Consider the following 15,936-nt stretch of genomic DNA (forward strand, 5'->3'; position numbering starts at 1 on the left):
TCAGAAACTAAATGTTTCAAATATAATACATACAACATAATAGAGTTCAAATATCTTATTCAAAAGAATTTACATTGGTGGTTTATGTGAAAACAACAACAAACATCACATGCAGAAGAATCAAAGCTAATGTTTGGGTATATGCATGTCCCTACAAACTTAAAGTTCAGATTCTGTTCAATTCTTTGGTGATGATTTTAGAATATTATTATATTAAAAAATCTCATCTGAATTTGCAAAACAAAACAAAAAAATCAATTGTTGCATCTAACTTTTTCATGAGACGTGCTGTCATCAGACATCCCTGGTCTCTACTTCACATGAGGAATCTTTTCTTTTTAAGCAGAAGAATTTTTCACTGAGTAGCAAGACGATAGCTGCATTTCTATAATCCCTGTAGCTGCATGTCCATCATCCCAGTAGCTGCATGTCCATCATCCCAGTAGCTGCATGTCCATCATCCCAGTAGCTGCATGTCCATCATCCCAGTAGCTGCGTGTCCATCATCCCAGTAGCTGCGTGTCCATCATCCCAGTAGCTGCGTGTCCATCATCCCAGTAGCTGCGTGTCCATCATCCCAGTAGCTGCATGTCCATCATCCCAGTAGCTGCATGTCCATCATCCCAGTAGCTGCTAGTCCATCATCCCAGTAGCTGCGTGTCCATCATCCCAGTAGCTGCATGTCCATCATCCCAGTAGCTGCATGTCCATCATCCCAGTAGCTGCATGTCCATCATCCCAGTAGCTGCATGTCCATCATCCCAGTAGCTGCATGTCCATCATCCCAGTAGCTGCATGTCCATCATCCCAGTAGCTGCGTGTCCATCATCCCAGTAGCTGCGTGTCCATCATCCCAGTAGCTGCGTGTCCATCATCCCAGTAGCTGCGTGTCCATCATCCCAGTAGCTGCGTGTCCATCATCCCAGTAGCTGCGTGTCCATCATCCCAGTAGCTGCGTGTCCATCATCCCAGTAGCTGCGTGTCCATCATCCCAGTAGCTGCTAGTCCATCATCCCAGTAGCTGCGTGTCCATCATCCCAGTAGCTGCATGTCCATCATCCCAGTAGCTGCATGTCCATCATCCCAGTAGCTGCATGTCCATCATCCCAGTAGCTGCATGTCCATCATCCCAGTAGCTGCATGTCCATCATCCCAGTAGCTGCATGTCCATCATCCCAGTAGCTGCGTGTCCATCATCCCAGTAGCTGCGTGTCCATCATCCCAGTAGCTGCGTGTCCATCATCCCAGTAGCTGCGTGTCCATCATCCCAGTAGCTGCGTGTCCATCATCCCAGTAGCTGCGTGTCCATCATCCCAGTAGCTGCGTGTCCATCATCCCAGTAGCTGCATGTCCATCATCCCAGTAGCTGCGTGTCCATCATCCCAGTAGCTGCATGTCCATCATCCCAGTAGCTGCATGTCCATCATCCCAGTAGCTGCATGTCCATCATCCCAGTAGCTGCATGTCCATCATCCCAGTAGCTGCATGTCCATCATCCCAGTAGCTGCATGTCCATCATCCCAGTAGCTGCATGTCCATCATCCCAGTAGCTGCGTGTCCATCATCCCAGTAGCTGCATGTCCATCATCCCAATCCCAATATGGCAGCAGAAGAAACTGGTAATGGAAACGCCTACATTTTGAAAAACCTGTTAAAAACACTGGTCAAAGTTTTTACACCTTTATGAGGTGATTTTCCAAACATGTTGACATGAAAGTACGTCGCAGCAGCGTGATGGAAACATTTACGCTTCGCCAGATGTGACGTAGGGTCATTTCCACTAAAGAAGGCGGGGTGTTTATGAGTGGCGGAGGAGACGGATACTTTTTCATAATAATTACTGCCTTTCAGTAAAATACAGAATTTAGCAAGGAATAGAAAAGGGAAATGAGGGAGAAAGACTTTGAAAAGCCGCTTCAAATGGGAAACCCTGAAATACCGTTACCTGGCTACCTGGTATAAGCCGCAATTCTCATTAAGTGTTGGCGACGTATTGTAATGTGTGCATACTATTTCACTGTTTAAACCAATATGTTTGTCTTATTTTTGACAAGTTTCCATTGCAAACCCTAACTGGAAGCATTATATACAACATTAAGGTCAGTATTTCATTTCAGGACACATTCAGTGGACTACAGCTGTCTCGCTCAGTGATTTTTAGGAAAAGTAGGAATAAAAGGGGGGGGGGGGGCGTTTTGATCTAAAGTGTATGCATGGGTTTCAGGGGAGACAGCCAGCATTAAATCGCCGTGTGTCAGCAGGCAGTTTGATGTGACATTCTCTCTCATCCAACGAAGAGAGGGGGTTGCTTTGACTAGTCTGTGTGATGGTCCTGCATCATCATGCAGAAATCAGGGCCTGTTTATCAGCTGCAGCCACACATGCAGAAACTGTTACGCAGTAAAGTAATCAAGCTGTAATTTTGCTTGTAAATCTTGTTTGGACTTTTAGCTTCATAGCATGGATGTAAAACAATGAAAGCAATTGGATTTGTATTGTATTTTGCCTAATTTATATATAATATGACCAAAGATGTATAAAAAAAAAAAAAACACAACAGTGTCAGATTTGGGGACTTTATTTAACTTCTGTCAGTCGGTTTATGAATTCATCCAAACCTTTACAAACAAAAGAGTTCCAGTAAATAACTTAGCCCCACTGGCCAGTCATTCATGCATTTGTTCCACGATGTTTTTTTACCTTGTTCATTATTCTTCTTAAGCAAAACATGTGCAGAACAAGTCCAAGTCAGCGCCAGCAGAATAACGTGAGGGATGTGTGGTCTGGAATGCAGATCACCGGCTTCAAGTTAAAGGCGGACCAGCCTGATGGAGGTCTGGACAGAGCTAATGAGCTGAACATATTCTTCAACAGGTTCAGTTCACCCCCTACCTCCAGCCCAACAGACCACACACCCTCCATAAGTCCACTGCTTTCCTGTCACGCCTCCAATCTGTCACCCTGCAGCTCAGTCATGGACCAGAACACAGCTTCATCTCCCTCCACATCAGGACATCCTGAGACCTCCACCTTGTTTGTCTCCTGCAATCAGGTTAAGAAGCAATGTGAAAAACTGAACCAGAACAAGGCTGCAGGTCCAAATGGACCTGCAGTCCCAGAGTTCTCAAGACCTGCTCAAAACAACTATGTCCGATTCTCCAGCACCTTTTCAACACCAGTCTGAGACAAAATAGAGTCCCAGTGCTGTGGAAAACCTCCTGCCTTGTTCCAGAACCTAAAAAAACACAACCAGCTGAACCAAGTGACTACAGACCAGTTGCCCTGACATCTCACATCATGAAAGTCCTGGAGAGACTCTTACTGGCTCACCTCAACAAGCAAGTAAACATGTTTCAGGACCCATTACAGTTTGCATATCGTAATGGACTTGGGGTTGAAGATGCCATCATATACCTGCTCCAGAGAGCACACTCTCATCTGGACCATTCAGGCAGCACTCTGAGGGTCATGTTCTTTCATTTCTCAGTGCTTTTAATACCATTCAGCCTGCTTTGTTATGTGAGAAGCTCCATAAATTCCAGGTGGATACTTCCACAACCACCTGGATCTATGACTACCTCACAAACAGACCCCAGTTTGTGAGACTGAAAGGTTGTGTGTCTGAGATGGAGGTCAGCAGCACTGGTGCACCACAAGGAACTGTACTCTCACCATTCCTCTTCACACTGTACACCTCAGACTTCTAGTACAACTCTGAGTCCTGTCATCGGCAGAAATACTCTGATGACTCTGCAGTTGTGGGGTGTATCAGTGATGGACAAGAAGCAGAGTACAGAGAACTGGTCAGTCAGTTTGTTAAATGGTGCGGTGACAATCATCTCATATTAAATAGCAGCAAAACAAAAGAGATGATTGTTGACTTCAGGAGGAAGAAGAATAAACAAAGCACTGTTTCCATCCTGGGAGAGGAGGTGGAGGTGGTGGAGGAATACAAGTATCTTGGAGTTCAGCTGGACAACAAACTGGACTGGAAATGCAACACTGACTACATCTACAAGAAAGGTCAGAGCAGACTGTACTTCTTAAGGAAGCTGAGATGGTTTAACGTCTGCACCAAGATGTTGCATATCTTCTATAAGTCTGTTGTGGAGAGTGCAGTCAGCTTTGCAGCATCTGCTGGGGTAGTAGCATCAGAACCAGAGACTTGAAGAGAATCAACAAACTGATCCAGAAAGCTGCTTCTGTGCTTGGAGTAACTCTGGAGCCGCTGGAGCTGATTGTCCAAAGAAGAATGCTGCACAAGCTGATGAAGATGATGGAGGATTCTTCACACCCTCTCCACAACACAGTGAAGAAACAACAAAGTGTGTTCAGTGAGAGGCTTCTTCAGGTCCGACTGACTGAAAGATACAGAAGATCATTCCTGCCAGCAGCCATCAGCCTCCAGAACAAGACCTCCTCAAATGAATTATCTACAACAATATTGAATTTCCCTATTATTGAAAATATTGTATAAGTATTGAAAATATGTCCATCCTCTACTTTATTCTACAATTGTCTGATCACTGGATTCAGACACAACTGCATTCTGATTTGCATCTAGTTTTGTTCATCTTCAGCGAGGGGACATCTGGATTCAGCACATAGCATGACATCAGCCGGCACCGTCTTGACATAGCCTTAGGAAACCCACAGGATCAGTTGTGTAGAGGGGTTTGTTTTTTGCTGGATTCACATCGGCTCACTTCATTCACTTCGATGCTGCTTGGCTTGCTTTATATGTCGGCGTTCTCATCCTGTCTTCCTCTTTTCTATTTCCTCTTTGTTTTCCTCTCTGATCCTCAGGGCACAATTCATATCAAGAGACTCTCTTTGTCACATGGATTTTCCTCTTTCTGCTTGACACACCACCAAATTTGCAGCTTCTGCTTTAATGTTTGTGGGAATTTTCTGTATTTTGTACCTAAAATTCAGCAAATTTTCACTGAAAAGGTTGGTAAAAGTAGGCATGTAGAACACAACTTATGTGAATTCTGTGTTTCTGTAGTTTTTTCAAACAAATCTAAAGCAAGTTTTTGAGTTTGAGTCATTGCAAAAGGAAACCTGACAAATTGCAAATTGGGAGCTTCTTTATGCTTAAGAAGAGAAACGTGATGGTTTTAAAAATGAAGAACAAAACCTCAAAGAAGCAACACAACACCAATCACTTTAGTGTACATTGCTGTCCAATGTTAGCCAGCAGCTTTTCCACTTATCTATCTCATGTGATCAGTCAGAGGGGGCAAACGGCACCAACGAAGAAAAACTTGCATAACTCAAGTCTTAATGATTTTTCAGTTTACTGTATTTAATTTTTTCTAAAGTTTTTACTTTAATTTAAATGTTAAACAACAGTCATTGATTGACTGAAAATCAAATTAAGAGGGCAGCCAGACCTATTTACAAATATTGCATAGCCATTCCACAATGTCAGGGCTCCGTGCTGGTTCCCCAACCTAATTCTAAACTGGCCAGCGTGTCTGGACTGAAAAAAATGTCTCAAAAAGTTGGTTTCCTACCTTAAACAAAAGAATGGTTGTTGTTCTTTGTTCTTGCAAATATGAGTCTACCACTGTCCTATTCGGGGTTGCAGTAAGCTGGAGGCTGTTCCAACAGCAGGCAAGAAGCAGCTACACTCTGAATAGATGGTATCAGTAAAGTTAAAAAAACAACAAAAAAACCAAACCAAATAAGAAAGTGATGAAGGGATCTCATTTGGCTTAAAGACTAATTTTGGTTCATCACGTTTATTTTAGAAAACTGCAGGTTATAATGAAAACCAACTTTTAGGAGTAAATTTCCAAGCTTTTCATGCTTACTTACAAGGAGGAAAGTCTTTCTGTGGTTCCAGTTAAATTGGCGTTTATCTGCTCTAATCCTCTTACAAAGAAGTTCATGAGATAAAAATACTTCTATTAATCCTAGAGGGAAATTTCAAATACCTGTACCCAGACAGGTATGAAAAAATTCCCAATTTTTTATTAAACGTTACAAGCAGATGCGTTTGCTTCAGAGCACATACTGTTTTTCATCTATTTAATTCTGAACAGATTCTCTTCCAGTTGTAACTGACTTGTTTGAAGGAGAGGTACAAAGTTGACCCACTGATGCAGCAAAACTTGAGTTATTTTGCATATCAAAGACATAAATAGAATTGTTGTCGGGAATTTTTCAAGAAAGAAACATCAGAATGGTGTGGCACACTATAGCATTGAACTATTCATCATTGGCCCTGTGATGGACTGGCGACCTGTCCAGGGTGTACCCTGGCTTTCCCCGAAGACTGCTGGGATAGGCTCCAGCTTCCCCACGACCCTTCATCGGACTAAGTGGTTAGGATAATGGATGGATGGACATTTATCACAGGGTGCTGCACAGTAGCATAATGGTTAGCACTGTGGCCTCACTGCAAGAAGGTCACTGGTTTGATCCTCGGCTGGGGAGAGGCTCAAACTGTGGCCTTTCTCTGTGGAGTGTATGTGTTGGTTCTCTCTGGGTAATTGGTTACTCTAAATTGTCCCCAGGAGTGAGTGTGAGCATGAATAGTTGTTTTTCTAGCAGTCATTGGGCGAGAGGCAATGATTGCTGGGATTAGGTAAATTAGGTATTATGATAAATATTCATTGATCCATTTTCTTAACTGCTTGTTGCCTCTCGCCCAATGATTGCTGGGATAGGCTCAAGCTTCCTGCGACCGTTAATTGGACTAAGCAGTTAAATATTTATTCATCCATTTTCTTATCATAGGGGTAACTGTGGCTGTGGAACAGCAAGGCAGTTGTCCATCGATTGAATTTCAATTATCTGTATTTAGAAACCCAAGGATGCTAAACATCCTTTTCCACCAGTGCATTCTCTGTGCGTGTATGCTCAATTTGGATTTCTAAGTAGTCAACAAGACAACATTTACTATTACTTATTTTTGGTTAAATGCGTGACTTGAAGTACATAACAAACAACAATTCTCTGAATTCTTTGCACTGGCACCAAGTACTTTGAGAATGGTGCAAAACACCACATCAATGAGCATCATTTGCCCAAGAAGGAAACAAAAAAAATTCATAGGGCTTCCCACTTCAATGACTTTTTCAGCAAATATTCCAGTCATTTATCTTCCAGTCAAATTCTAAACCTCAAAGCTTTCTATTTAACAAGGCTTAGTCTCCATTTAAATCTATTCATCGCCACTGAGCATCTAAGAAGTTCCCCAAATCTCCTTTTTCACAAAATCCCAGAGCGGCGCCTGTTGTACATCTGATCCCTTTTGTACGACAGCATAAGAGGACCGAGGGCAGGAGTACAACAATATCGAGAAAGTAGAGGATATGTTACATCGCAAGGGGGTAATAGGAGGTGGTAATAAACCTGCAGAGGCTTAGAATTGTACGCATTTAGAAACTGGCAGGGTGGAGGATGTAAAGCAGGAATTCGAAAGAGGTCATGGTCGGTCACTTGCGAAAAGTGCTTATCAGCTATCTGGAGACGCTATCTGTCACGCAACTGGATAGACAGGAGTCTTCTTTGACTTGCTTGGCATATATGTCACTCAACAGGCATGCCTTTATGCATGCCGCTACCCTCATTTACTGCAGCTCTTGTGCTGTGTGGCTCCTCTTTGCCTTTATCCTTCATCATTTTGAATATTTCTGCAATGGTTCTTTGGCCATTTTGCTCCATATCCCTTCTATTATATTGTTCTGTAACACAACCTATCCCTCATCTCCCCCACCCCCCTTTATGTACATGATGTTGTGGACAGCCCCATGAACTTGAATTGAATCTGAGCATCATGCATCTCCTCCACTTTGATCAGACATGGCTATTGTCTGCCCTCTGAGACACAGTCTGGAATTGCCTCCTGATATGCCCCAACTCCGGTAAAGTGAGATGTGAGCCCCCTCTGTGCTCTGGCAAACACAGGGAGCTTTTGTGTGTATATCCAGGAGTGTGTGTGTGTGTGTGTATGTGTGTTCGTGTGCAGTGCGTGCACCAGCGAGAGCGTATTAGCATGGTTTGCTAGCCTGCACACTAATGCAGATCAGGGCCCTATAATAGCCGGGGTTCATTCAGAGTCATTCTCCCACAGATTTCAGCAGTTACATTCTATATGGTGGGGAAAAGGAGGGAGGGGATGAAGGTTGGGGGGGGGGGGGGGGACCTCGGGAGATCTCCACGGCTGATTAAGGTTCCCTCTTCGTTTTTCTTTTTTTCCCTGCAGTCACAAAGATCGCTCATATCTAATTTCCCATGTGCCACAAGTATCACTGTTCACAGTCATAGAAACACCCACGCCATCTCATAGCAGCCAATTAAATTAATGAATGGATCATTTTGATCCATGCCTCGTACAATTCCACCTATTCGCCTCTTGTCAACAAAAGCCTAATTATTTTTTTCTTCACAGCCACGTCAGAAAAAGGACACCTCTGTGGAAACGTCGACAATGCTCCTCTCATTATTTTAAGGCTACTTCTTTGTTGTTGTTTTTCAGGACTTGCGAAGTGACATTTTCAAGATGACAAAAAAAAAGAGAGAGAGAGGAAAAAAAAAAAAACAGCTTGCATCTGATTATAGGAGTAAGCCAGAATGAAACAGGCAGCAGAGCACAGAGGAAAGGCTCTCATCCAAAACACTATTATTTCCCAGCAGTCATTTTTACACAAGCACATTTCAAAAAGAAAAAAAAAAAAAAAAAAAAAGGATGAGAAAAACTAACCTTTACAGAAACTACTCATGTGTTTTGTATTAGAACAATATGAATATATGCATTAAAACTGCTGTTGAATATTAGACAAATCATAAAATTCACACAGCATCTGTAGTGCAGATGGAGATGAAGTGCAGGAGACACTTTTTCTGCTTTTTCCACAAGTTGACACAATTTCCTGCCTGAGGTTTTAAGGAAATGTGTGACATACTGCGGTGAAAATACCAGCAAGAGAGAGAAACAGACAGTTTTAGCCATGAAGTGTGTAGGGAGGAGCGTGTCGACAATCTGGAGTTGATACTTTGACATCTGCCAGTCAGAATATCAGATTTTAAATTATGCTGAATATTGAGACACCACTGATACAAAACATTTATTTTCTGTTCAGAGTTTAGGCAATAAAATTGAATTTGAAGCCAGTGTATTTCTTCTGTGTCACATGACATCAGATGTCATGATGTGGCTACCTTAGTCATAATTATTGGTTTAATGTGTGTTATCTCATTTTTCTTATATTACCTTTTTACAGTATGTATTATTTCACATTTTTAAAAAAATGTGAATGATATGATCTTAATATGTCTATATTCTAATATTGTCTATATATAGTCTAATTATCGTATTTTTTAAAAAGCATTTCTTTGTCCTTAGGTTTAATTTACTCATATGTATAACTTGTTATAGTTTAAAAGCATTTCTTTTAAGTATTAATGTTGAGTTTAATTTATATTCCATAAGGAACTTGCAATAAACATATTAATACACGCTTTACAATTGTGATTTTCATTGAAGTATCAATATCAGTATCTATGGAAAAAGTCTGATAAATATTTGGTTTTGGTACCACCCACCCCTACCAGTCAATTCAATAATCATATTGGCAGATTTTAGAGCTCCACTTTTCTTTACTGCACTGTCTACATCCTAAACTTTCAGAGTATTGTAATCATATGTGATCATAGTACACTGCACCACATAGCTCATGCAAAACTACATGAAGAGTTGGTTCTTTTTTTGTGGTTTTATTTCTTTGGGCACATAGTTTTCATGTACTTGGTAACAAGACCCCCATTTTCACCCCAGGGGTCCACCTCGTGATAAAACTCATGATCTTTGGTGAATTTCTGCAGCCAATCTTACCATGTTGGCAGCAATGACAATAACTGTGTTTGTATAATACATTTAGAACTTGACCACAGTGCTGCAGAATTTAAAAAAAAGAAAAAAAGAACAATAAAATACCCATTTTAAAAGAAAGATTCAATGAAATCATACATATTGGAAACAACCAAATGGTCTTTAGCCATAAAGATATGTGATATAGGAAGATTTCTCTGAAAGCTAAAATGGTGAGAGAGGAAATTCTCAAGTACGTTAATGAAAGGAAACATTTTTCTGTTTGGCAGATAAGAGCAAGGATATATATATATATATATATATATATATATACATACACACACACATATATATACACACATATATACACACATATATATAAGATAATTGTCCCATTATTATGATGGTGCGGTCCAGAAGACCTCCCTTGAACACCAGACATAGAACACTTGTATGGTACCAACTCGATATAAAAAAACAAAAAAAACCAAACAAAAAAAAAAACCATTTAATGTCTGGAGAAGTGGCTGTAATATAAGGAGGCTCTAGTGGGCCAAAGATGAAATCAGACTGATTCATGAGATTTAAACGATGCATACCATTCCAGGCAAACTTGTTTTATCTATAAAAGCCTGTTTTAAGTGAAAATTGCAAGATTTAATGGCGTCTCAATCTTCTCATTGTCGAGTCTTTGAAAATGTCCCGCCTCACATGTGGACTGGTGTTCAAAAAGAAAGGTGGAATTGGTCACAGTGAGAATGGCTAAAACCAAGCCACACCAGGTGGGCTTGTTGCTATAGTTACATGTGAAACCTGGATAGTTTGACTGCAGCAATGAATGTGCAATTTCAGATAACGCTAATCCAACTGAGCTGTAGAAACAAGAGAATTATGTTCTCAGATTGACTTTCATTTCACGGGATGCTTGTGGTCTTCAGAGAAGTCCTAGGTGAAAAAGATTTTCTCCAATATGCTTCAACCAACTAATCTTGTTCCTACCAAAGCAGATGATCTCACTGACGTCCTCAGACAGACTTTGGAAGGCTACCACCAAGAGGAGCTTTGATGAGCTGTGTCGTACAGTTACTAAAACATGCAACAGTTGCAATATTTCTGCCACTTGCAAATCAGAGCAACCCAAGCAAACATGGAGCATACCATGTGATTGTAGCCTCTACACTTGGACAGCAAATGAAGAATCAGTATATTCTTTCTCAATATGGACTGATGGGTGAGATGTAGACCCAGCTGTAGGATTAAGGGGAATATACACACATTAAACCCATGAAACAATGACTTCTCATCAAGCAGGGATGAGTCTTTCTTATGGCTGGGGCATATAAGACTGACTTGCATGGCCTTAAAACTGAGACTTATTAACCTTCAGCACACTGCCGGCGCAGTCATGCACCTCATTTTTGCAAGTGCTGAACAGCTGCCGCCGCCAAAATACAGAAAGACAGTTCACTGCTGGTGAACTTGCAGGCCACATTTAGAAGACAATGATGTGGCTGAAGGGAAACTGTTTGAGCGATTCTGCAACGAAGAGATCGTCGTTCTGTTCATCCGCAAGATTATCGGTATGCGGACCAAGTAAAAGATGGAAAGGGGGACGGAGCAGGACGATTGAGTCGTGTTGCTCACTTTTAATTCCAAGGTAGAACGCACCCCTGATTTTCACCAGTAAAAAGTTCCAAAGAAAAACTGAAAATAAATTTTTGTTTGTGTGTGTTTTTTTTGTTTTTTTTTTCAAGAAATATATGCAAGACAATGAAAAAAACATCATGAACATATTTTTTTTGTTCTTCATTACAACAATAAACAAGAAAGATTTGTGCTTTTGAATCAGGTAGGCATGACTTTTTTTTTTCTGTTTGTGAAAAAGATGGTTTTCTAAGGAAATAACATCATTTTTTATGCAGTGTGATGAAGGTTAAAGGAAAAAAGGAGAGTAGCACACCATACCCATCCTGTCTGAGTTGGTCTTACCTGGAACCTCTTGGGAAGGTTTTTTGGAACTGTTTTGCCTGTGCATGTTTGCTGTTGTGTTAGTGAGTTTTGCAGGGTGTGAGCAATGTTTTTCTACTTTAAAGCTTGAGAGAAAAATCTGTTGCACTGTAGTAGGACAGATTATAGATTATAATATAGTTTCATCCTTTGCATAGATGCAGGATGCCGAATGTCTAAGAGACTTTGCCCTGCACAGGTCAACAATGGTCGCCTTAAACACTCCTAAAAAAGGATGGCTGACATCAATCCTATACAGTTATTCAAGGTCTGTTACTGTATTTGTTTCCTGTTTTAATACATTTCTGCATTTATTTCATAAAAAAATACAAAGACAATGTATACCTAAAACTTGTTTATGGTTACTCAAGATGTAAAATGGGGTTGGTGAGAATGTGAGTGGCCTTTGTGTGCTTTTTCTGTATGAGTGCATGAGAAATAATGACACATCAGGTGTGTGTTTTTAAACTTGACCAGGTTTTATCAGATATACGCAGTCTTAGTCTTTGAGAGGGCAGTGTCCTGCAGGTTTTCCAAGTGTCCTGTCTGTCACGCAGAGTTTGTCTGATTCTGAGTCAGGTGTGTTGCAGCTGGGACATTTGTAAAACCTGCAGGACACTGGCCCTCGAGGACTCAAATTAAGTATCCCTGGGTTATATGTTTGGGTATAAAAAGGCTTGTTTTTTTTATTTGATGATGAAATGACTGCAATTTAAAATTTAATCACCGTTATGTACAACACTTTGCTTTTTTATGTGAAAAGTACTATATGAATAAATTAGACTTAATTAAATATTTATGTTGATACAACTAATAGTCATTTGTTTTTGGGGACATATTGTTTTCTCAGAACTCAGCACTATGTTTTTCAACTTCCATGTTTATTTTATTAATATCATAACTTACATTATAATTGTTAAAGCCATGTTTTTAACTTTTTACATCTTCATATTTCCAATTTAGCCCTGCGGTGGACTGGCGACCTGCACAGGGTGTACCTGCCTCTTACCCAAAGATTGCTGGGATATGCTATTTTTAGATTTAATTTCATTTTAATATTGATGCAAAACTCTACAAACCCTGAAATTTATAACCTGCACATTATTGTTAAGAACATTTGGTAATTAATTAAGATAATCTTTTTTTCAAGATTATAAACCCATGTACCACCAGCTTTATTGACGGACCTAGCAAAGCAAACAGCACACAGATAAACAAGCTTATCTGTATTACTTAGCGTATTAAATAGCCACAAAGCTAACAAATTAGCTGTCTCCCACCATGTTGGTCTTGTCCCGTACGCTGCTTGTATACTTCCACTGATAGTGTTTTGTGTTTACATATCATCATTTCTTGTCTTTAGCTGTTTATGTTTGAAAGAAACCCTGAAAGCAGAACAATGCGATGCTAAGTTGGAAACGAGAGTTGCGACCTGGAGTGTCTCAGCCAACAGTCATTCCAGGAAAATTACTGGCAAAGAAATGTGAAAAATGCAAAGAATGAAACTTTGCTTCCAAACAAGTCACAAGTCACATAGTTTCAAGGCACACATGCACATACACATTCCTGTCTAATGTTGCCGGGCTTTGCTGCCAGTCCATTCCTGTTATTTAAGTTTGAAAGTTAACATTAAGAAGAAAGGTTAGATTTTCTTTTTGTTTTGTTTTTTTTCGTTTCTATGGTGAGATTTACCATCATGCCTCTTTCAAGGACCAATTGAAAATGGAAATGTGCAACTAGGGATTGAACACATCAAAGGCAACAACAAGTCAGATATCCTTGTCAGCATCTGAAGCATGAGGCAAAACCTCTGCTAGAGCATTATTAGCTTATTTCTTTCTTTATTCAAATGACTATAAAGCTGCTGATAGGCATTTTTTGTGCATAATAAAGCAACACAAGGAAGATCAGAAGAGTCTTTAACTCCCCACATTAGCAACATTTCACACAGAGACACAGCTGAAGTAAAGATCCCTCTGAATGCCTCACTAAATCACACATTGTACCCAGACCAAAGAAGCTGTTTTTGAGTTGCCATTCATTTCAGACATCTAAATGAATACTGCCAAGCATAAAAAAGGGTGGTTTTCAAAAGAACTGCTTTCAGATCACCAACCCCTCCACTACTTGACAACCAGTGTGGTAATCTACAGTAGATTCAGTCCAAATTCACTCCCACCAAGTGGCACTGCTCTACAAATCAGCTTAATAGTGGAATAAAAACAAATATCTTGTGTCAGTCACTACATAACATCGAATAGTTCAATGATCTTAAAATTTTATGAGCACAGAAAGCAGGATGGACATAATGGGGGTAAATAAAGGATGAAGCAAAACATTGCCATGTGTCCGACGCATATGTCCACATAAACTAAACCACAACGAGCATTCCAGCCCATACATAACATTTGTGTATAATTGTCTCTGAAACACCATGGGCCCATGAGGGTTGCTGAAGGGAAAAAGTAGAAACATCCCGAGCACAGCACAGGCGACCAAAACATCTGTGCTGATCCCGAGCTTGAAACAACACGCCTGCTAATCTGCTTAACTCCAGCCAGGAGTTGGAGATCACAGCTTTTGTGGGGCAGATGATCCGGAAAAAACACCAAACAGTCAAAACAAAAATCAAACATATGATGGATGAAGACATGCTTGCCTATGAAATGAAGCAAGGGTCTCCAAGCCCACTCGTCTGGTGACAACTGACACCTCTCAACACCTCCTGAAAGGTCATGTTTGGGGTAAAGTTTGATTTCAGCGCTGTGTCACTGATATAAAATGCAAGTTTCTCAAAGTCAAAGCGCTGCATGTTTTGTAATCTTCTCTGCTGATGACAGCTTTCAGCAGTGGGCGAGGAAAAATGATTGATGCTTGGCACATTTCAACACAAGAAGTTGATAAGCGGTAGCGCGTTGAGACAACGTCAGCCAAACTGGCGACAATGACATGGGGTACAAACAAAAAAGGAACATGCTGTTTGATTAGAGGGAATAAAATGAAAATATTTGGTGAGATTAATTACATCAGTTGCTGTTAATCAGTCAATTATTTATTCTGACTGCATTTCAGCTGGTGATAAATCAGATTTATTGCCATGTTATTCAAACAGTCATCTAATTAAGTTTCCGCTACCAAACACCATTTAATTTACTGCAACGTCTTATTGTATATTCAGACAATATTTACACAACATGACATCTTAATAGCTGCAGATGCAATGCATTTATAAAATCTAATTGATAATTACAGCCAACATCATCATTTGTCCAACCAAGTATACATGATGATGCAATAAAGAGAGTAGATAAGCGTCTATTTATGGTCCTCAACATCAAAGCTGGGGTGGATTAGCCCAGGTTAATAGAAATGCAAAGCAGACATGTGTTGTGATATCATGACTCCCACAGTCATGTACCACAGCAGGTGCGTAATCCTTGGTGAACAATCTTCTGCTTGACTAGAAATCCACTCATCATGATTTGTGATGCAAGATGGGGCTAAAAGGTTTGAAGGAATCCTTATGGATGAAAGATTTAGCCCTGTGATACCATGTGACCAAAACGACTGCTTTAACAGTCATAGTTAAAACATCATTTAATTTGAACCAGTTGTTTCCACTCCCTTCTACATTAGCTTTGTTGTTACAGCCTGCCAACTCTAAAGCTTTTGATGTTTATTGGCCAAATAGACTATTTGTGCTGTCAACATGGTGCCATTCATTTTATTTGCTAAATTGATACAGCACATAAGCCAATAAAAGACATAAACCTATTCAACTCAGCTTTTTATTTTTTTCCAAAGCACTACTTTACTTAAGCTCATACACCTTCTGCTGCACTCACCAAATGAATGTGAACCACTCAACATTTTGGCAGACATGAGGATTGTAGACTTTTCTGACTCATTTCAATAGACTTTTTGGGTTTTTTTCAGTTTCACCAACTGAATTATGATGCTTTTTCCACTGCAGTCCCGAAGTGACGACCGACTATCTTTAAATTTTCCATCTGTGAAATACTTTTACCCAGTCAATACATAGACATTGCCTGAGCCAGACATTCTAGCTGGTGGGAGCCATTGCTAGGACTGAAAGCCTGCAGCTA

This window comes from Telmatherina bonti, assembly GCF_933228915.1.
Source record: "Telmatherina bonti genome assembly, chromosome: 24".
Classification (NCBI taxonomy): domain Eukaryota; kingdom Metazoa; phylum Chordata; class Actinopteri; order Atheriniformes; family Telmatherinidae; genus Telmatherina; species Telmatherina bonti.